Genomic DNA, 18,184 nt, shown 5'->3' with positions numbered 1-18,184 from the left:
TGCCCCCTGCATCGGCAGGCTGACTCTCAACCACTGCACCACCAGGGAAACCCCTACATGTATCTTTATGCTTTTGTCTGTCTATAGGATAAATCCCTACAGTCTTAGTTGCTACAGCAAAGGGTGCATGTGTTTAAATGTTTAATATTTTGCCTAGTTGCCCTCCATGGACATGGTGACCTTTTATGTGCCCACCAAAATGGTGCAAGAACACCTGTTTTCCCCCATACCTTGGCAGAAGTTGATTTGTTGCTAATCTGATAGGTGGGAAGTGGTATATCATTATAGTTTTAATTTGCATTTCCTGATGAGGAAATAGAGCATCATTTCAGATCATTAAGAGCAATCTGTTATGTTGTTTGCCCATTTCTTTCTTGGGTTGGCAGTCTTCTTCTTGTTGATCTACAAGTGCTCTTTATATATTAAGGCAGTTTGTCCTATGGCTCTGATATTTGTTACACGTATTTCCCCAGTTTGTCATTGTTCTTTCGATTATATTATTTTATCCATGTAGAGTTTTGATTTTTATGTAATCAGATTTTAACATCTTTTATTTTATAACTTACAGATTTCATTTCATATTATTTCCTTCTCCCACTGTTTTCTTTTAATATACTTACTATTTTGTACTTTTAAAACTTTGCTCCATAACTGAGTGATCCACAAACCCAGCCTCACCAGAAGCGGGGCAGGTTGGCATTGTGTGCCTCCAGTGGGACGTGGACAACATCAGCTACAATCATCTCTCACCAAAATGTTCACCTTTACTCCAATTCTAAGGAAAACCAGACTAATAGTCAATAGTCCTGGACTTTAAAAAATGTTAATGTCGTGATAGACAAAGAAAAGCTAGTGAACACTCTAGGCTAAGGGAGAGGAAAGAGCTTGGGAACCTAGTGAAGTTGAGATCTTCAGTTGGATCCCAGATTAAAAACTGGTGCAGGCCAAAGTGAGGGGCGTGGTTGGGAAAGTTGGATGTGGGCTGTATATCAGAGAACACTGCTGGGTCAATAGTAAATTCCTTGGGGCTGAAAACAGTATTGGGATAATGTCAGAGCATGGCCTTAGGAGATGCAAAGTATCTGATACCTGCAACTTGCTTTTTTTTTTTTTTTAATAAGGGCAGCTCTTCAGCTTTCTTTTTTTTTTTAAATAAATTTATTTTTGGCTGCATTGGGTCTTCGTTGCTGTGCGAGGGCTTCTCATTGCGGTGGCTTGTCTTGTTGCGGAGCACGGGCTCTAGGAGCACAGGCTTCAGTAGTTGTGGCACACGGGCTCAGTAGTTGTGGTTCGCGGCTCTAGAGTGCAGGCTCAGTAGTTGTGGCACATGGGCTTAGTTGCTCCGTGGCATGTGGGATCTTCCCGGACCAGGGCTCAAACCCGTGTCCCCTGTATCGGCAGGCGGATTCTTAACCACTGCGCCACCAGGGAAGCCCACAACTTGTATCAAATCGCTCAGTATAAGTATAACCAATCAAAAGAATGCCAGGGAACCATTAAAAGGAGTGGGGTAGCTGTAAATGACCTCAGACATTAACTTAATGGCTCTGTGCCTCAGTTTGCTCATCTGCAAACTGTGGACAATAACAGTCCTTAGTTCACAGGTTTGTTGTGAGGAATAAATGCATTAACATAAGCAAAGCACTTTTAACGATACCCAGCACAGGGGAAGTGAAGCAGTATTAGCCAAATGATGACGACGATGATGATGGTGGAACAGAATGAGTTCCAGTACTTACCGTGAAGTGAAAAAAGTAAGGTGCACGACAGTGTGTATTACAGTGTGGAAAAAAAATAGTGCACGTCGGGCACGTGTGCAGTCAGCGCGTACCTGATGCACTTGTACGTGTGTAGGAGGTCTCTGGTTAAGATGCACAAGGCATCCACTAACAGGTGTCTTTTTCGAGGCGTCTCTTTCAGGGAGGGAGGAAGACTTAGTTTTCAACAATTAGCCTTTTGAGTTCTGTACTATGTATATATTACCTACTCCAAAAAATCCCAACGGTATATATATATATATATATATATATATATTTTTTTTTTTTTTGTGATACGCGGGCCTCTCACTGTTGTGGCCTCTCCCGTTGCGGGTCACAGGCTCCGGACGCGCAGGCTCAGCGGCCATGGCTCACGGGCCCAGCTGCCCCGCGGCATGTGGGATCTTCCCGGACCAGGGCACGAGCTCGTGTCCCCTGCATTGGCAAGCGGACTCTCAACCACTGCGCCACCAGGGAAGCCCCCAACGGTATATTTTTTAAAGGACGTGGAATGGGGTCAGAAGAGGAGAATAAAAGATCTTCCTCCACTTTGGTGGCTGGTTGCCCGGCCAGCCAGTCCAGTGCCGTGGCCGCTGTTGAGCACCCAAGCTCTGCCACCATCGCTCACAGGCCTGCGAGAGCTCTTCTCTTCCTCGGAGACAGGAGGTGAGGGTGGACAGCCAGTCCCGGAGCAGACGTAAAGTGATGGCTCTCAGGTGGCAGCAGCAGCTTCCCTGGGGTAGGGATGAAGGACTCTGCCCCTGTGCTGGCTGACTCTGCCCCACCACGTCCCACCGTAAGCTCCGGAAGGCTGTTCTGCGCAAGAAAGTAGAGCCAGGGCCCTGGAGAGACGCCTGTAAGCCAGCTGACCAGCCTGTAGGCCCCACCATGCTCCCCCTAAAAATCACCAGCACCCCATCTTCCTGCAACTCCAGCAATCGGCTGTGGAGCACATAGCGGGAAACGGCGCTCACAGAGGTCTGAGATCACAGCTTAGCGGACCTGACCTTGGCGGTTTCTCTATCACCTCTGCTCCTTCCTTAGTAAGTAAGACTGCATCATTCAGGGGCTCAGAACTACCCCCTTACCATTTAAAATCTCCAGATCATCTCAGCAGCACCCACAGCCTCGTGTGTTTAAACTGTCTTCCTCCACACGCCCCTCCCCCCAGCCCCGCCGCAGGAGAAACATAAAATTATAAATGGAAAATCATTCAAATGCTCTCTACCTGGAGAGAATGGAAGAAACCTAGAGGGTCCGAAACACATTTTAGTTCATATTCCTGCAGCAGAAGGACATACTGTGAGGACAAGGGTCAGGATGGATCGGTCTGTCGGAAGCCAGGGCTGCCTGGGGCAGGGGCCAGGGAGGCCTTGGTCTGGGCAGGGAGGGCAAGGCTAACCCATCTCTTTGGAAACTGGGCCCCTGGTTCGCCAGGTGATTTAGCTGGAAGAACAAGGGTGGGGCCCACACTGTGAAAGGTGTCTGAATCCAAAAGGGACACTGACCCCCGAAGGAAGCCCCGCTTGTGGAAGCCAGAACTTCAGAACGACAAGGCGGTAACTTCATCTGTTTTGGAGTTGTTATTCAGTTCAGGGACACGGACCACAGGATTCCAGCAGCAGGAAACATGTGGGCTGGATACTCAGGAGATACTCAGGCTGAAAAAGCCTTAATTGGAGCTGGTCTCCAAAAGCCTCCCACCCAGCTCTCCACGTGGGAGAGAAGATGGAAGTGGGTCACATTCTCCCAGCTGAACCGGCATCACCGTGGGCTCCGACCACACAAGAACAAGTCCAGGGGCACTGAGTGACCTGGTCTCGCCAGACTGGCCTTTTCCTCCTGATCAGATGCTGGATGGTTCTGAGGCCCTCCAGACTGAAGGGGCACCTGGTCAGCACCAGGAAGGTAGTGACACTGCAGGGGCTGGTGAAAGCAACATTGCCCGGGAGCAGAGCCCTGTCCTGGCACCTCCCTCTCACTCTGGATGTGGGCAGGCGCCTCTACCAGCCCTGTGCCCTCTCCACCCCAGCTCTGGCCTGAGGGCTAGTGGAAGAACATTGGGTGCTTTTGCAGAAACTGCTGGGCCTCCCTGACCGCGCTCTTTGGAGGGATCCTGAGGCCTGTGGCTGGGCAGACGTGGGGAAGAAAGAACCCTCCCCCACCCCACTGTGCATAAACTGACCCCAACGGGGGCTCACAGACAGAGGTGTCCCTGGCATCATGCCGAGAGCACCGATGCAGCCAGCCCCACAGCCTGCCTGCCTCCGTATGCCTGCTTTCCAAAGTTGGCCAAGGGAGACCTGTCAGGCAGGCAGGGAATTCCGGAGAGACAAGCACTGATGGTCTTCTCATAAGAAAGGCACTGGATTGATGGCATAACTTCAGAAAGCTGTGGGGACTTCCCTGGTGGCACAGCGGCTAAGAATCCGCCTGCCAATGCTGGGACACGGGTTTGAGCCCTGGTCCGGGAAGATCCCACATGACGCAGAGCAACTATGCCCGTGCGCCACAACTACGGAGCCCATGTGCCACAACTACTGAAGCCCGCACGCCTAGAGCCCGTGCTCTGCAACAAGAGAAGCCACCGCAATGAGACACCCACACACAGCAACGAAGAGCAGCCCCCGCTTGCCGCAACTAGAGAAAAGCCCACGCGCAGCAATGAAGACCCAACAGAGCCAAAAATAAATAAATAAAATTTATTTGAAAAAAAACTGTGGAAAGAGCTCAATGCCATGATCGTTCTTCCCTGACTTGAACTCGGGTAACAAAGGGTTAAGAAGCCTTTAAGTGGAAACGTAGTTCTTACTAACTGGGACTGCCAAGGTGCTAACTGTTTCTACAGACGCCCACACTAGCACAGCTTTTGTTAAGTGTGACACACAAGGGCTCCAATCTACTAACTCTTCCCCTGCTCTTCTGGGAAGCCAAACCCAACCCTCCACCGTAATGTCCGTCCAGGGCAGGTACCCATGCGACTGATGTGGACATCTGGAAATTATATCCTGACTCTCCTCCTGAGAGTTCAAAACACTCACCAACATGTTCTTGCTTTAGTCACACGACTCCCAACTAGATAATAAGCCTCTTGGCCCTAGACGCTAAGTTTTGTATGATAAGAACTAATTCTACCCTGCTCACCACAGTATTCCCAGGGCCTACCATGGGGCCCAGATCGTAATAAAAGTTCAGTAAATATTTATTACTTGAATCAGTGAGTTATTAGGAGGAAGGAGGAAAGGAAGGATGAATGGAAGATAGTCATCACCTCTTGCTATCTCTGTGTTCTTGGTTTATATTACAAAGACATCACGGCCAGGATTAGAAACCAAGCCCTATAACCCCCTTCTCTGCCCTGCCATCAACGGTCCTCGAACCTGTTACGATGCACAGTTTACATGCTGCTTCCAGAAGCTTCTACAGAACAACATGAACATGAAAAATGGAGAAACTTTCATGACCTTCAATCCTTAAGAAACTTTGGAAGGAGGAAACCCCCCCACAGAAGGACACCTTTCCCTCTGGGGGCTGTTGTCTTCCCCCTTTAACAAGGCTCTGCGGAGGATCAGGACATAATAGGTCTTTAATGACAGAGTATAAGCAGTTGGGGCTCAGTGCCCTTTCATAAGGGAAGTTCAAAAGCACTTTGGCCCAAACATCACAATGCCCCTGGGAGCTATTAAGGCACAAGGATCATTATCCCCATCTACAATTGAGGAAAGTAAGGCAAAGGGAGGTGACTTAGTTTGCCCAAGGTCAGATGAGACAGGGAAGAGGCATAGGATTCAAACTCTTTGCAGCAGCCAGTGCGCTGACTCTGGGCACCCTCACAATGTCATCCACGCTGGGCTTAAGGGAGATGTCTTTTCTTCTCTGTTGTTTCTGCTGCAAGGCAGCATCTAATATGGTGCCCAGAACTCACACACAGGAGTCCCACCAACTGGGTCTGAATCTTGACTTTGTTCCCAACTATCTTCACTTCAAACAGCTTATTGTACTTAACCTTTCCAGGCCTCAGCTTCTGAATATGCAAAATGGTAATAATGCTACTTAGAAACTACAGTGAAGACTAAATGAGAAAAAGTACAGAAAATGTCATCACTCATTTTCTAAATGAGTACGTATCACTCTCATAATGAAAAAAAACAAAAACAAAAAAAAGAACATCAGTAACAAGAGAAAAAGGTTGCACCCACTCCGGGTTTAGTTTTCACAAGGAGACAGGCAACACGTGACTAACAACCATTTCCGATTCGGCCACTGAAATACGCCAGAACCCTGAGAGTGACTTGCAGCACAAAAGTCCTATTTGATTCCTACCAACTCTCACTGGCCTCTCAAGGTTAGCAGAGCAGGTTGGCATCACAGACACTGACAGACAAGGGGATGCCTGAGTGAGGATTTGAAAGGCTGGCCAACTGCCCTCAGTCTGAAGAGGCCAACTTGGGATTCCTGGTGAGTTGAACTCCTGGGTTTGAAACTCCGTTTCTGCTGAGCTTCCCAACTCCACTCAGCCCAGACTAAAGACAGCCAATGCTTTCTAGGTACCACCATACTTGGATCAAGTGATGTGCAGGAGTGTAGATCAAATAATGATACAGGAAGTGTTCAGAGGTGACAGTGTGGCCTGGTGGTACTCAGCAGGGAACTGGTAGAGAAATGGGGATGGGGTCGGGGGGGAGGAAAGCTGCCCAGTCAACATTGGTCCACTTCCAACAAAGACATTGTGACAGGGAATTCCCCAGTGGTCCAGCGGTTAGGACTCTCGTGCTCTCACTGCCGAGGGCCTGGTTCAATCCCTGGCCAGGGAACTAAGATCCTGCAAGCCAAGCGGTGCAGCCGAAAAAACAAAACAAAACACTGTGAAGACACTGTGACATACAGGTATGTGGGGGTCCCTGATGCACATAAGAACAGCAGCAAAACTCCAAGGTTACGCCAGAGTCACTACCATGACAAGAAGCTTTTCCTTATGCAGAGAACAGGACAAGCCGCTGTACAGGACAAAATGCTAAGAGCTGGTGATGCTCATTCATTCAACTCAAGAAACATTGACCGATTACCTACATACTCAGGGGAGAAAGGTGGCTTGATGGAATCTGCAGGACACACAGACACACACACCTGGAACTTCCTTAAGTTAGCTGATGGATCCCACATCTCCTGGGTACCTAGGTCAGAGACATGAGAAACCTGAGGGGAATAAATGCAACACTGATGGCCTCCAAAAGCCTTCCCAGGACAAGGAGAGCCTGCTCACTGCTCTTCCAATCGTCCGGGTCTTTCTCCTAGGATGGACCCCCAGGAAAGGTTCCTGTGCAGTGACCTCCCATTGTTCAGAATAGAAGAGTAAAATCCAAACTCCTCACTGTGGCCACAGACCCAACTCCTGCCACCTCCTCACTCAGTACACTCCAGCCGCCATAGGCTTCTTGCTTCTACTGTCCTCTCTGCCCATCCGCAGGGTCTCCATTCAAAGTTACCTCCTCAGAGCTCGTTAAAATTATGACCCAGGCACTCTCCATCTCATTGCCCTGTTTTATTCTCCGTGCATCTCTTTTCACCATCCTACATTATTTTGTTCACTTGTGTACTTGTTTACCGTCTGTCTCTCCCACTAGAATGTAAACTTCATTAGATCACGCAACTTGGTGATCTTGTTCTTGGCTATATCCCCAGCATCTACAACAGTGCCTGGCACACAGTAGGTGTTCAACGGGCAATACAATTTAAGAAATATTTATTGCGTGCCTACAAAGTCTAACTGTAGACCAAAAAAAAAGACAAAATCTCTGCCCTAAAAGAGCTTAAATTCTGATGGGAGATAAAAATCAGGTAAAAAAATAATGGTGAAATAACAGCTACTACTTCAACCAAGCCATACCAAGGTGCTCAGTGCTGTTCTAGGCATCTAATAGGTATTACTTAATTTAAGCCTCCCAACAACTCCGTGAAGTATTAATATTTTATAGGTGGGGAAACTGAGGCACAGAGAGGTTAAGTTACTTGCTGAAGGTCACGAAGCTCATGAGGGCAGAACCAAGACCCAAACCCAGATAGTCTTGGTATGAAGTCCATGCTCTGATTAAGAGCTATGCTTCCTATCTGCCGAGTGTCGAGTAACTACTTGGTCAGTGCCCTCAGCAGCTGTTCCTTGTAGGCAGAGCTGGAGAGAGAGCAGACCCATCAAGGAAGGGCTGTGAGCTCAGTGACATGGAGTCTGCTGGGTTGACCCCCGTGGTGCACTCTGGTTGAGGAGGAATCTAATGAAAAGACATGGACAGGGTCAGGATTCCTGGGCTCTAGTTTTAGGTGCTGTGAGACACCCAGGCAAGTCAACCCGTACTTGATGAGTGTACTTTTGGGGCAGGATCTAGATGCTGTGAGGGATGGAAAAGCTGAATCCAATAGAGACCCTGGCCTCAGAAAGCTCAGGGTCATGCAAGTGCATACGAAGCTGAGAGGTAGAAAGTGACAGATACCATTAGCAAACGTACAAACAGCTATGGGATTTCAAAAGAGTTACTCACTCTCTAGGGACCACAGGTGCCCAACCGTAAGAGGGGCCCGGCCCCACGGTCCTTTATAGCTCGGATGTGTTCTGACAGCCCAGACTTGGAGCAACGTGGAGATCAAGTTTTATTCTGGTTAATGGTTCAAGTTCACGGCCACTGAGCTGCTCTCCCACCCACCATGAGATCAGTCCCAATATCTTTGGGCAACATCTTACAGCAGAGGCAGGGCAATAACGCTCTCATTTAAATAATGCAGCCGGATGTGGGAATGAAGCACAGTGTGTTCTGCCCTCCTCCACCTCAAACTGATTTTTAAGCCTACAAACCCTCTTCCCTCAAGGAGGGGGTGGGTGACGTTTCTGTGAGCACCTTGTTAGAACATGGAGACTGCTCCCTATTCACCCTGTTCACATCAGTATCTCTAGAGTTTAGCACAGTACCTGGCCCACAGCAGGTGCTGAGTAAGGTTTGCTGAGCTAAACCTGAGCTTGGTCAGGTCTAGAAATTCTCTGCCAGGAGTATAACTCGAAGTCGGTGTTCCCTGAAGTTTTGCTTTAAAGCTCTGAGCCTGTCTCAGGGGGAGCAGACTGGTTTTACCTATTCACTTCTGCTACCCCTACTCTGGTCCAAGCCACCATCATCCCTTGACCGGAAGCGGCAACAGTCTGTCTCCCAATTAGTATCCCTGCTCCTTACAATCCAGTCTCAATAGAGCAGCCAGAATGACCTCTGAAAACAAATCAGATCTTATCACCTCTTTACTTAAAATCCACCTGTGGTTTCTAACTGCACTTGGAATAAAATCCAAACTGGCTCTTCCCACCTTCACAGCACTTACCATGACTAAAATTATTGTGTCCACTTACTTGTTTAATCCCTCCTCTTCAGAAGGTCAGCTACCGGAGGGCAGGGGCTGTGTCTCTCTTCACCACTGTAGCCCCCGGTGCTTGGAATGCTGCCTGACACATACACAAGGACCACTCACTCCACCAGGAAACCATGAATGACACACTGGCATTTAACAGCCAGCACCTTTATTTATAATTCAAAGTCCTGCTTTAAATCAAAGGAAACTTGGTCTCTCTGGACACTTTAATGGCCCAAGAGATCAGTATCACTTAGAGTCTAAAGCCAGGAACTAGAGCCCAGTAGTTGTAGCAGGGAGCTAAGAGCCAAGATACTTGGGAGCAGAACCTCAGGACAAACACTGACTTGCCTCCAGGTCCCTTGCCCACACACCCTGTGCCTCACTTTACCCAGCCGTCGGCCAGGCACACTTCCCTAAGTAGTGTGAGTGACAGGAGACAAAGTAATTAACAGCTATAGTGTACTTAGATTCTCAGATAGGAGGTGCTGCCAGCCTCACATCTCATTATTCATAAAACTCTTCATCTGCGGCCAACACAGGCCTCCTGGGCCTTCCCAGGGGCTAACCTGACAGCAGGTACTGCTCAGACAAGTTCAGCACACACGAGAGAGGCAGGCATGCGGGGCCTAACAGAGGTTGGGTATCAGACCTAAGTGTCTCGGTTACCAGGTTCAAGAAAAAGGAAAGTGGTCGGGGTGGGGATGATGGAAAGGAGGCGAGAAGTGCAGGCTCTGAGTGGTTAATCTTGCAGGTTCACATACACACGCCTGCCATACAGGTGAGATGTATGCCTACAATGTGCATCGTCTAGGAACACTCACTAGGAGAGGTGGGATGGGGACACGACAGTTCAACCAGACTAGGGAGAGGAACCGTGGCTCAGTGACCAGACCTTGGCAGCATTTAGTTTGGGAAAATATGGGAGGGCTCTATACAGACGGTCAGGATGCTGAGAGCAGGGCGCAGGTGAGGGAAGAGACAAGAGAGCACGGGACCTGGAGTGCCGACAGACGGTGACAACCCCGCCAACAAGGTGGGGTGAGCAACAGAGTGGATGGCTCGGACACCTGTGGAGGCGATCCCCGGGGTAAGGGGGGTTGAGGACCGCTGGATGGTGGTCTGTCGCGGGGGCGGCGAGTGGCAGGAGCAGCGGGGGCCAGGTGGGGCAGGAGGCCCGGCCCAGACCAGGGCGCCGTGCCGGGGGTCCGGCCGGTGGGTCCGAGCGGGGTCGGGGGCGCCCTCCACGGCCCCTCCCCGAGAGACAAAGGGCCGGCGGCTCCCCCGAGCCCCGGCGCGGCGCGGGCCCAGGCGTTGAGGGCGAGGGCCGGCCTCGGCGCTTACCTGGGCCGCCCGACCCGGCCGGGCGGGCGGGGGCTGCGGGTCCGAGAGCGGCGCGCGGCGGCCTGTTCCGGGGCGCGCACAGCCCGAGCAGCCGCGGCGGCAGCAGCAGCAGCAGCAGCAGCAGCAACGGGAGCTACCGCCTCAGCCTCCGCCTCCCGTTCAGTGAGTCACCGCGGCGGGGAGGGAGGGAGGCGCCAGGCCGCCGGGGGAGGGACCGGCGGAGGGGGCGGCATCTGGCTCCGCTCGGGCGGCGAAGGCGCGGCCACGGCAACGCCCCGGGGGGGCCGGGCGCCGGGGGCGTGACCTGATGATGTGGTGGGCGTGGCCAGGAACACCCTGTGGCTCTCATTGGTTAACTCGGACAGAGGGCGGGGATTCCAGTTGAGTAGGGGGGGCTGCGGAGTGCTCGGGCACGCTCATTGGGCCCCTCGGAAGGGGGCGGGACCAGTGGCCCCGGGGCGGAGCCACGAGATGGGCAGGTGGAACCCGGTCGCGGGCAGTGGCCGAGCGGCTCTCAGAGCAAAGGGGTGGAGCGGGTCGGGGGTTGGCAGGGGAGGAGGGGCGGGGGCTCGGATGAGGAGGCGGCCTGAGGGCGGAGCCCGGGTTAAGGATGGACCCGGCGTTGCGGTAAAGCAACTCTGCCTGTCCCTAGCTGCTCCAGAAGCACAGTGATCCCGTAAAAATAATGGCCTCTCCCACGCACGGGTCTGTGTTTAAAAATGGGAGCAGCCAGATGGGGCGGAATCCTTGGTGAGACCGATTTACCCAGGACCCCTGAAAAATCTGAAATGGACGAGGTTGCAAAACATTTAGAGGCGTGGTCTTCCTGAGTCTTGGAGCTGGGAGTATTGCTACCTTTGAAGCAGTTAGGCCGACTCTTGAACTGGGGGCCTGTCTAACCTGGATCCTCCGAGCCCAGAGAGCCCAGGGATGGTCCTCTGTGGGTTAAACTTAGAATACTGTTTGTATTGGTAGTGAGTGCATTTTTCTGGGGAGAAGGGTGCCCTTGATTAAAATGTTTCTATAGGAAGTCTGACTATGTCTGCTAATCTGGCTGTCTGGAGAGAGTATAGAGAGAAACAGCCCCTTTTAGGCAAAATGAGAATTGCTCTGAACACCCCCCTTCCCTTTTAAAGGGATGCGTGTCTTCAAGTGTGGTCTCACTTTCAACATTTAACTTAACAATTGCATGGGGTGACACTAACCACAGTTTAGAGGCCTTACTGCCCCGCTTTCCCCAGCCTTTTCACTCCTTTTCTGTCCCATCCTCTTCCACTCCCCTCACTTTTCTTTCCCTTCCCTATGCAAGGATACAAGATACTTTTTTTTTTACTGTATTTATATCCTCCAATGTCCATATTGCTCTTTTGATTTAATAACTGTTTTTAGTTACAGTTGAGGAATACTTTAATTTTATCAAAAGTCATGAGATTATGAACTTTTAAAGGCCAGAAATAGACTTTAATGATGTCTGTATCTCCATCAGCTTCCAGACTACCATGCCCATAACAAGAGCTCAAGCAATATTTCGCAATACAGTTACTAGCTTGTCCCTCAAGTTTCCCAGCGCATACCAATACAACAAACTTACATATTCAAGTTATTTTCATGTAAATATTGATGTTTAAACAAATGAATTGGGACTTCCCTGGTGGCAGAGTGGTTGGGACTCCGAGCTCCCAGTGCAGGGAGCCAGAGTTTCCATCCCTGGTCGGGGAGCTAGATCCCACGTGCATGCCGCAACTAAAAGTTCGCATGCCACAGCTAGGGAGCCGGCAAGCCGCAACTAAGGAGCCCGGCAAGCCGCAACTAAGGCGCCCGCCTGCCACAACTAAGACCCAGCGCAACCAAAATAAATAAATAAATAAATATTTTAGAAAATAATAAACAAATGAATTAAGGGACTTCCCTGGTGGTCCAGCGGTTAAGACTCCACGCTTCCATTGCAGGGGGCACGGGTTTGATCCCTGGTTGGGGAAATGAGACCAGGGAACTGAGATTCCCACATGCAAGGAGGGAAAAAAGAAAGGTATATGCTTAAGGAAAAATGTGGGAAAGGAATGCACAAAATGAAAAGGTGTCAGTGTGAAATAGTGGATGCTTTTTTCCTTTTTTCAAAATTTTCATAAATATATTGTTTTTATAGTTCAAAATTACAATAAGTTCATCAACATAGCCAGGCCCTTAACTACCCCATCAGCTCAGAGTTGGAAAATTCTGCATTTCTAGATAGCAGTATTACTGCAGGATTAACGCAGAATGAAACACTGAAGGCTTAGGAGGCAGGAAACATCTGTTAGTTCTGACAGCCCAGCACTGCCTCTGCCCTTTGGGGAACTGCTCCTCCCCACCGTCTACCCACCAGAGGTGGTGATGAGGTTACCAACTATAGTATTCTACCCTTTCCCCTCCACAAAAAAAGCAAACAGGGGAGACGTGAACCCAAGCTTGATCAATTTAAGTGCTGAGTTCTCTTGACCATTGGCTAAGAAGAGGATGTGAGCTGAGCGGAGCCAATTGGAGTCCTTCTCTGAAACTTTCTGAATTGGAAATGAAGGGAAGTTCTTTCTTTCCTGTTGGATCAAGAGCTGTAAGGATGTGACCTCAAAAATGTTAGCATCATCCTCCACCCATCCCATGGAAAATTCTGAACGAATGAGGCAATGTTACTGGACAGACACAGAGACCAAGATTTGGAGGGAAGGAAAGTGAAAGGGAGAGAACCTATCATGGTGTGTTCCATGGTTTCAGTAGACCTTGCACCAATTCTACACAAACCATCTCACACTTAATAGGTCCCCAAATCTGCCTTTCCTCTGTCAACAGCTGGCACCACTCCACCAAGTTGCTTATACCAGAAACTTAAGAGTATCCTTGACACCACGCTCTCCTTTATCCCTCACGTTCAGTCCATGTTGTTTCCACCCTCAGACCATACCTTGAATCTCCCCACTTCCCACCCTCTCCACTATTCTGCTCCAGTTTAACCCATCATCAGCCCTCATCATGACTCCAGCACTAACTTCCAAGTGTGCCCTCATTCAGGCTTTCCCTAACACCATCAATCCATTGCCCACACAGCAGCTAGAGGGATCTTCTTAAAATGTACTGATCTTGGGCTTCCCTGGTGGCGCAGTGGTTGAGAGTCCGCCTGCCGATGCAGGGGACACGGGTTTGTGCCCCGGTCCGGGAAGATCCCACATGCCACAGAGCGGCTGGACCTGTGAGCCATGGCCGTTGAGCCTGCGCGTCCGGAGCCTGTGCTCCGCAATGGGAGAGGCCACAACAGTGAGAGGCCCGCGTACCGGAAAAAAAAAAAAAAAAAAAAATGTACTAATCTTGTCACACCTCTGCTATTCAACGACTCCTCTTTGTTTTCCTGACGAAGTTCAAAATCTTTAGCATGGCTACAAGGCCTTGCATGATCTGGCTCCAGCCTGACCTTGAACTACCTTTGCCAACTGAGCTTCCACCACACACAGGCCCTCTCCCTATTCCTTGATCACAGGATACTTCTTTGTGCTTTGGTACATATGAGTACCATTTCTCTTCCATTTACTGAAGTGTAGTTGATTTACAATGTTGTGTTAGTTTCTGATGTACAGCACAATGATTCAGTTTAACATATTCTTTTTCATATTCTTTTCTTTTATGGTTTATTACAGCATATTGAATATAGTTCCCTGTGCTATACAGTAGGACCTTGTTTATCTATTTTATATATAGTAGTTTGTATCTGCTAATCCCAAACTCAAGGAGACTTTTCTTTACCTATACTAGGCCAGCCCCAGTCCCAACATGGCCATAAATTCCAGGAGGGCAAGGAGGTCACTGTGAACCACTCCCACCTAGTATAGTAGCTGGCAGTGTAGATGCTCAACAAATACTGCATGAATAAATAAATGTGTAAAGACTGAACCCAGGACTTTCCCTCCCATTGACAGCCACTCCTATTTCCCCATCTCCACCCGCAACTCCAATGCTACCAACCCTTTTTTCACGCTTCACTCAATAAATTTATGATTCTATATTTTACCCTTTCAGCTTTGGGGAGGCCCTCTCTGTGCTCCCAGACATATATGTATCTTTAAATAGCTGCTTTCTGGAGGAAGAAAAATCTCTATCCTCTGTATCAAAGGGATAACTCTAACAGTAAAATATTCAGGCCAAGTATGAAACAACAGTGGAGCCACAGCAGGCTGCAGGGAAGGAAAGCTATTTTGAAGTAGTTATGGCAACAGTGGTCCTCAAATTTTACCCTATAAGAGGGCCTCCTGCCTACAAGTTGAGCAGGTACAAGGTGAGAATGGGAGAGAAAGGAAAAGACTTTGTACTGAATAAAGAGGAGATTTTTTTTTAGTAAAGAAAAAATAAGAACCAATTCTTTTTGTGTTTTGAAAACCAAATTTTAAACACTAATAACTTCCAATTATACAGAAAGTTCGAAAAATTGTCTTTTGCATCGGTCCCTATGTTTTTTTGTTTTTTTGTTTTTTTGCGGTACGCGGGCCTCTCACTGTTGTGGCCTCTCCCGTTGCAGAGCACAGGCTCCGGACGCGCAGGCTCAGCGGCCATGGCTCACGGGCCCAGCCACTCCGCGGCATGTGGTATCTTCCCGGACCGGAGCACAAACCCGTGTCCCCTGCATCGGCAGGCGGACTCTCAACCAGTACACCACCAGGGAAGCCCCTCGGTCCCTATATTTGTCATCCTGTTTACATGCGATACAACTCTAACTTCTCTGGGGATAGACAGTGACGCAGGAGACAGGAGGCTAAGCGCGCAGCAGACAAAGCATGCCGCGGTCGTGTGCCATTCTCTTTCACCTTGGCAAGTGACTTGTCATTTAAGTTTACTTTGGAGATAATAAGGAATTATTAAACACAATGATGAAAGCATTTTGTAGAGCAGTGGATATATGTATTTTGTGTCATGAGTGGGGTATGTGCAGCTTTGAACATCTGGCTCGCCGCCAACCTGTCCCTAGAGTGTTGGTTTCTACAGCATCTGATACCTACATCACGGAACCTTGTTTGTACTGTGCTTGGGAACAATATAAAGAAATAATTATTCACTTCTTTGGCTGAGTGTTTTGACAGACCAACATGTCTTTTTTTTTTTTTAATTTATTTTTGGCTGCATTGGGTCTTCATTGCTTCACGCGGGCTCTCTCTAGCTGCAGCGAGCGGGGGCTACTCTTCATTGCGGTGCGCGGGCTTCTCATTGTGGTGGCTTGTCTTATTGCGGAGCACAGGCTCTAGGCACGTGGGCTTCAGGCTAGAGCGCAGGCTCGGTAATTGTGGTGCACGGGTTTAGTCGTTCCGCAGCATGTGGGATCTTCCCAGACCAGGGCTCGAACCCCGTGTCCCCTGCCTTAGCAGGCAGATTCTTAACCACTGCGCCACCAGGGAAGCCCAACCAACATGCCTAATAAGTGTACTTTCTGAGCCTCAAATGTTCACCTAGTAAAGACAAACCAACATAAGGCCTCAATTTGGATCCAAATATTCAGCCTATTAGTCTTTAAGCACAGTAGTCTGTTTATCACCTTTTTTTTTCCAGCTGGTTATCGTCTAATTAAGCATAAAAAATTACCATCCCTAAAAGCAAAGAGTCTCTACTCTCTGGTAATAAATGACAGAACAGCTATCTTTCCCCCCTGCACAAACGAATGCATTTCATATCTGTAGATATTGAAATGTTACCAGTGTATTTAGGTGAGACTGAAAAGACCATTCCTGACAAGCAATTCCTTCCTTTAATAACAGGCCCTGTTATTAAATATTTGTAGCTTTGCCTGTTATTAAATATTTGTAGCTTTGCTCCTACCCTTCACTGTTCTAAGAGTAGAAATTTTCAAACCTGCCTGAGAGTATAAACCCTCCTGTTCCACATTTATATGTTTAGCTACTTGCTATTTGTAAGACTGAGGTCAGGCTTTGCAGTAATGTGACAGACACTTAGATTTTGCATTTTGGTCCAGCAGAGGTTGCTCAATCTAAATGAACTTTGTGGCTTTGTTTTCTGCACACACTGCTCCCCTCACTTTCTTCATTACTGCTCTTCTAGGAAATTACTTCCCATCAGCAGTACTTGCCCCCAGCTGGTTGTGAATCAGATGGGGCTCTTCTTTTATAGTTAATAAACAGTACGGGCTGAGGGCAGCAAATCTACACCCTGGTGCCAGCTAATGAAGAGCCTCACATGAAAGCTTATGCAAAGGGGACAGGCATAGTGCAAATGTCCTGGGATCCCAGATTATCCACTCTTCTCCCACACGCTGCATAACAGATACTAATGATTATTAATTATTTAAGCAAAGAACATGAGAGCCAACACAGGCGGCAAAAGGAAAATAAAAGAAGCTGCACTCTAGAATCCTCTGTTGAAATCATTTTAATTCACTCAAGCTATAGAGCCAAGGGAAATAGACCAAGATACTTAAGAGCTAAGGAATTTTTTAAAATCCTCTACCACTTTTTTCCCTTAAAAAGAAAAAAGGCAACTTAGGCTACATTTGTATACATTGCTGAAAAACTGTAATATGAAAATGAAATGGCTTCCACAGGCTGCCCTCTGTGATGGCATGTGCAGGCCAGGGAGTGACAGGACGAGGCTCAGCCAGGTCTTCGTAGGCTCCAGTGAACCCTGAGGTTGTGAGTCCCAAGTCTCCCCTCGAGATGCGTCTTTCTTGCTCATACACAACTAAGGGCACTGGAAGTCTAACGCTTGAAGCTCCATCCACCTTGATTTTCTTTTCTTTGTGCTTTGTACTAAAACCTTCGTGAGATTTTCACTTCAAATTACAAACGTCGTGTCATTCCTGGTAGGTTTTACTTTTTCTTTGTATATATCAGGATACCTAGAACGGTTTCTTCCTATTACATAAGCTGTGACACTATTTTAAAAAGTTAAGAGCTCAAAAAAGGCACAGTTTGATCTTACTTTTAAATTCTTGGACAATCTCCACTTGTTTGAAACTAACTGGTAGTTCTACAGTGCAACCTTTCCAAATTGTCAATCCCCTGGCAGCTAATGACATTTCTTTCTTCTTACAATCGGAGTTTTCATTTCTAATTCAATAACATTTAGAGATCTAACGCTCATTATTACTGTAACTAACCTGGCTCTGTGACTAACAAGAGACTGTTTTCTTTGCAGGTGTCTTTTTCTGACCTTGTTCCAATATTCACACTACCTTCCTCTAAGTTCTTACGGGACCTTTCATTTGAACTGATTCAGAACTTCATCAACGTTTCACACGTGAACTATTATGTGTCCCCTGGCTTTTGTTCAAGCATAGTCTCTTTAGCCAATCGCATGTCATTGTGCGAGGCAGGGGATAAAGCAGCAAATCAGACACATACTGTCCTTGCCCTCATGATGGATAAGACATACACCAATGAATTATACACCTGAATAATTCATTGCAATTATAGTTAAGTGCTAAAAGCTGAAACACAATGGGCTCTGAGACCATATAATTGGGAACCTAACCTTGCATTAGGGTCTGGGAGAGTTTCCCTGGGAAAATAATATTTAAGCTCACACTTGAGGTATAAGTAGGAGTTAACTAAGCAAAGAGTGGGGAGAAGAGGATAGCACACAGTGGGACCAGCCCATAAAAAGGCCATGAGGAAGCAAGAGAGGATGGTGAGATCAGACTACTGTGAGAGAAGGCCGGGTGGCTGGAGTGCAGA

At 48.3% G+C, this 18,184-nt stretch overlaps 1 protein-coding gene across 2 annotated transcripts in view; it reads right to left on the bottom strand.

The window, feature by feature from the left end:
• CTNNBIP1 (catenin beta interacting protein 1) overlaps window positions 1–10,710 on the bottom strand; it is a 53,392-nt gene extending 42,682 nt beyond the window's left edge. Inside the window, exon 1 of one of the 2 annotated variants that reach the window (XM_029229731.1) lies at window positions 10,485–10,710. The gene's annotated coding sequence lies outside the window, so the exon portion shown is untranslated. The remainder of the gene's footprint in view (window positions 1–10,484) is intronic. The other variant, XM_029229728.1, reaches the window with a different exon arrangement.
• Window positions 10,711–18,184: the final 7,474 nt, after the last annotated feature.

Source organism: Monodon monoceros, unplaced genomic scaffold (genome assembly GCF_005190385.1).
Source record: "Monodon monoceros isolate NGI ecotype Baffin Bay Population unplaced genomic scaffold, NGI_Narwhal_1 Super_Scaffold_18, whole genome shotgun sequence".
NCBI lineage: Eukaryota > Metazoa > Chordata > Mammalia > Artiodactyla > Monodontidae > Monodon > Monodon monoceros.
Note: the sequence above shows the minus strand (reverse complement) of the source record. Positions and strands in the feature narration are given on the sequence as shown.